The sequence below is a fragment of the Pseudophryne corroboree genome, chromosome 9, assembly GCF_028390025.1.
Source record: "Pseudophryne corroboree isolate aPseCor3 chromosome 9, aPseCor3.hap2, whole genome shotgun sequence".
NCBI lineage: Eukaryota > Metazoa > Chordata > Amphibia > Anura > Myobatrachidae > Pseudophryne > Pseudophryne corroboree.
Window position 1 is genome coordinate 311,374,381 of NC_086452.1, and position 5,575 is coordinate 311,379,955.

At 43.5% G+C, this 5,575-nt stretch overlaps 1 pseudogene; it reads left to right on the forward strand.

Annotated features, from left to right (window-relative positions):
* Window positions 1-2,861: 2,861 nt before the first annotated feature.
* LOC134963744 (5S ribosomal RNA) lies at window positions 2,862-2,980 on the forward strand (annotated as a pseudogene).
* Window positions 2,981-5,575: the final 2,595 nt, after the last annotated feature.

Below are 5,575 nucleotides of genomic sequence, written 5' to 3' on the forward strand. Positions count from 1 at the left end.
CATTATAGCACCTGGTATGAGCCGAAATTCACATTACAGCACACAGTATTAGACGAAATTCACATTACAGCACACAGTATGAGCCGAAATACACATTATAGCACCCGGTATGAGCCGAAATTCACATTACAGCACACAGTATTAGACGAAATTCACATTACGCCACACTGTATGAGCCACAACTCACATAACACCACACTGTATGAGCCGCATATCACATTACGCCACACAATAGGAGACAAAATTTACATTACACCACGCTTTATGAGATAAAATTCACATTACGCCACACGGTATGAGCCAAAATTTACATTACGTCACACGGTATGAGGCAAAATTCACATTACGCCACGTGCGAATGAGCAGCTGTGGCCTGGCCTGAAGAGACCCCATAGTACCCCCCAAACACATTGCATAGAGGGCGAGTGTAGACAGGAAAGGGTCGGGTGGATGACGGGCGCGGGTGTAGAGAGCGGGTGTGGGCGGGCGTAGTGAGCGGCCGTAGAGAGCGGAAGGTCTCTGTGCGTGGGAAGTCTGTGCAGGCGGACGGCCGTAGAGAGCGGGCTGTCAGTGCCGGCAGGCGTAAAGCGTGGGCGGGCGTACAGTGCACTCACAGTCAGGAATAGAACTGCACACTCGGCAATGAGTCAGCTACAGGCGTTTGCTGGACATCAGGGGGTGCCTGTGTGCACCAGGCACCCCCCATGCGCAAGCCTATGATAAATATGTCTATACATACATATATATGCACATGCCTATATATATATATATACATATATATATACACTGTAGATATGTAAACACCTATACACGCACATTAACATACCAATATATATATATATATATATATATATATACACACATATGTGTATATATATATATATATATATATATATATATACACATGATGGCATCATACAGTGAAAGCAAAGACTCCGTCATATGCACCATCTTCCAGAATATCACTGAGAAGATGGCACTGGCTAAAGAAGAGGACCCCTTTTCCTGGATCAAGGTAAGATACTGTTATGTGATCCACAGATCCCCCCTTTCTGACTGGAATCCCCCTGTGGGGCAATTACTTTTTGGGAAAAATGCATTTTTTGGTAGGGGACGTGGACACTCCCATTTGTTTCAGTCACTCCCAATGCAGTACATGGGCCTGCTGCTGCTGCTCTTTATGGCCATGTACAGTATATAGCAGGTTTAGTATCTCCTCATCTAACACCTTCCATGGGCCATTGCAAACTCAATCCTCTGATCCATGCACTTTGACTAAGTGCGTGAGTGTAGATGGAAGTCACCAAAGAGAGTTTTGCACAGTGCTTCAGCAATTCTCAGTGAACTAAATTATATAAAGTCATCATATTACAAGAGGATTCTGCTGGAAAATTAGACAAATACATAACATGTGCATGTGCAGCTAAGAATAATGATACATTTTGTTCTTGTGAACCTCACCCATAGGGTTGGAAATGTAAGGGTTTATTAGCAATTAGGGGTTATCCAATGGTGATTCATTTGCACATTTTGTTAAGTTCTCTCTTCTTGTTTTTGGTTACAATTCCACCACCTGCACAAAACACAAGCTCAGACAATACACTAGAACATGGGCAGTAGTTTTTCAATGGCAAATTTCTATTACTGGCAACTGTTCAAGCTTTTTCTGCCAAATTTCCAGCACATACTGTAATTAGACAGCAGTGTTACAGGCAAATTAAGGTATGCCTTCACCAGCTTCTGACTATAAATTGCTAAAAAAAAAATATATATTTTATAATATTAAAAAAAGGCATCATTCTCATCACAATAGATATTTCCTCATGTCCCCATATACTGTGGCTTCAGTTGCGCCAAACAGCCCCTCTCAGCCCAGCAGGTAGCGCACAGCTCAGACACAACAATTGACTTTCTTGCTCAAAGTGTGCATCTTATTTGCATAAATAAAACTATTAAAAACAACAGTTATTTTGCTAGATTGCACTGAATAATTTACACTGAACATTTACACATCTGTGTGCGATTGTGTTTGAATCTTTATATGAAATGCTACAATGCAGCGGCTTTTTCTCACACAATGGACCATTGTGATTCATCTGCAACATTTTATGTGTTATTTGACAGGGAAGATTCCGCACCAGCTATTTATGCATATAAAAAGATGATATGTAACCAAAAAAGGTTGACAGTTAGGGGTAATAATTACCTAAATAGTGTAACTTTGGTGGTGCACCCGGAGTCAAACAGTATAACTATTTAAACAAAGTAGAAAAGAAGCAAGACTCTTTGTGGGTGCACTCTTGTATAGGATATACAATGATCAGGATATATTGCCTATCCTCATGTGTATTAATAGATTGTCTTGCACATTTTTTGGATAAACAAAATTCAACCAGAGGTATATGTTTGTACACATGCACATATATATCAGATCATTGTATCTACTATTAGCTATACCCATAAGCTTAGGTATGTGCACACGGACTCATATTTACCATTGGTGTGCTTAAGCTTAGGATAAACGATCTCTAATGTAAGGCATTTGTGTGTGCACCTGCACACATATCAGATCGCTGTAGCCACTGTTTTAGCTTTATTTAAGCAGCATATGCATGTGCACACAGTTTGATATCTTTCATTGGTGTAACTATACACAACTATACCCAGTAATTTTCTCCCGTTCATGTACTCTCACCAGTGATCCGGAGGGACAGCAGGGGCTGAGATATGGCAAGTGGTCATATCACCTCCGCCAAACATTGGCAGCAGATCCACTTGTATGTTTCTTCCTACTTTCATCTATTTACTCTTGTCTGAGTGATCTCACATCAGTGATCCAGGGAGCTGTTGCATTTCCAACCGTCTACTATCATACCACTCTGAAGATGCCCAATGCCGTCCGATCTTGGAAGCTAAACAGTGTTGAGCATGGTTAGTACCTTGATAGGAGACTATCTGGGAATACCAAGTGTAGTAGAATCACTCGCTCACCCTTAAGACTCCATGCCTAACACTGACAGCAGAATCACTACGCTTGACTTCCTTCTGCACTAATTTCCTTGGTTCGCCGTATTTTGTCAGTAATCATATCTTGTTCAGTGTTTATAATATATGTGACCTTTCCGGGGGACTGTTCCATTGGCCACTAGAGCTTAAATTGTTAATCGGCTCACAGGTGCAGCGGCTTTGGTCCTTACGACTCCAAATAGTATCTAATAAGACATTTACACAAATAGGGTTGCCATTTCATACCAAAGCCTTTTATTTTGAATGTTGTTTGTCCTTAATTTTGGTTATCTTTATTTTTAATGATACCTATTAAATGTATGTTTTAAAATCTCCCACTATATCCTGATCATTGTATATCCTATTCAAGAGTGCACCCACAAAGAGTCTTGCTTCTTTTCTACTCTGTTTAAAATTTTTATGTGTTTAAAACTAATTCCTGTGTGATTAAAGTCACAGCTTAATGTCTCTAGTACACAGTGAGTGGTGTTTCGCTGTACCTGCTATATGTATAAGATGCAAAATTTTAAGAGGTACACTATTTCATGGAACCATGCTAGCATCGATTTCCTTTCAGTGACTGCAAAACTTTTTCCCAATTACAACTTGTTCCATCTTTATGTCATCTTTCTGCTGCGGGGTACACTGGGCTCCACAAGTCTGGACAATGGAGTGTAGAGTAGGATCTTGATCCGAGGCACCAACAGGCTCAAAGCTTTGACCTTCTTCCCAAGATGCATAGCGCCCCCTCCTATATCACCCCGCCAGAGCAGGCCCTAACCAATATGGTGCCCTAGGCAAGATTTTGCCTGGTGCCCCCTAGCACCACCACTGGTTCCGCCTCTGACCTTGCACCTCTTTCCCAGCACCATCACCCCTCACCCATAGCAGTCCTTATTTTGGTGTTTGTACTCCCTATATTTTAAATAGGAACAGTTCGCACATTTGGCGCTCAGCCCAAAAAGGGGTGTATTTTTGTTGGCAAGGGGCATGGCCACACAATAGTAACCCCAATTCCAATTACGCCACACAGTACTGCAACTTTATTCACATTTGATCATGCAATAGTGTCCATAATTCATATTACATCCCACAGTAGAATCACTTTACCTTATAAACGTTACTCCTCACAGTAGAGCCCCTTATTCACATCACACTGAATTGCTCCTTATTCACATTACACCACACCGTATTGCTCTTTATTCACATTAGACGACACAGTAGTGCCCTTACTGTACGCTACGCCACGCCACATAGTAGAACACCTTATACACATAATGCCACAGAGTAATGCCCCTTACACATATGAGACACATTATTAATGTCCTTATAAACATAATGCGCCTTACACATTATGACAACCTTTATTAATGCCCTTTTACACATATTGCCCCTTACACATATGCCGCACATTATTAATGCCCTTATACACATAATGACACACATAGTGCCCCTTACACATATGTTGCACATTATTAATGCATTTTTACATGACACACATAATGCTCCTTACACATATTCCGAACACTACTGCACAACCAACCCACTCACACACAGCACTCACACTGCCACTAACACTGTGACCTCTGCCTCTGCTAGGATACAGATGTGTCCTCATAAATCCTGCCTCAATGCTAACGTCGGGCACCTTTTTAATGAAAATGCATCTTATTTGCATTGCTTTTTGGCTAGGATGCACAATCAGATTCTGCTGATTAAAATGATATGCAGCATGCCTATATACTGTGGGAGACTGTGGCTGTATCTGCATATCAAATGCTACACGCAGAATATAGGCATGCCGCATATCATTTTAATCAGCAGAAGCTGCTGATGCCCCTAGGCATATCAAATGCCCTAGGCAATTGCCTAGTTTGCCTATGCCTATGACCGGCTCTGCACCCCGCCTCCAAGCACAGGAGCTCAGTTTGTCAGTTGGTGCTGCAGTAAGCAGGCACTTAACAGTGGGGCTGCTCCAAGCAGCCCTGAGAAAAGCTTTTTATGAGGTAAAAAGTGAAGACATCAAGGGCAGCAGCGGTGGTAAATGTCTTGTGACATTCACTGCTGCAGCTCCAGCTCTCCCCAGCGGCGCTGTACACTCCCGAGCCCTGGTTGCCGGGTACCTACAGCGGAGGCTCCGGTTTTCTTCATGTTAGACACACACGGCTGGGGCTCTCCAGGATCGCGTGGCAGCGCTTCGGGAGGTGTTAAGTGGGTCCCGCTCGCGGGACCCGGTCTTTATCGCGATTCGGCGCGGTCAGTGGGAGGCGGGCCGCGCGCGCTGGCGGTGGACACTGTGGATACAGGCGATCCCACTAGATCACCAGGGCATGGGCGCAGGTTAGCTTTTCTCTTAAAACCGATTTTAATATCGCCCACAGTACCCCGTGGTTTTGCCAGCAAGGGGGATAAGGCTTAGACCTGAGGCCCCTCCCCCAGCCCCAGGGCGCCATTTCCAGCAAGTGTTCCCGCCCTGGAGCTGCATCTCTGTCTTTTCCTCACTCCCTGTCAGTGTCTGCGGCGCCATTACTCCTCAGCTCACTGTTCCTGGGACTGCTTGGGCAAATCC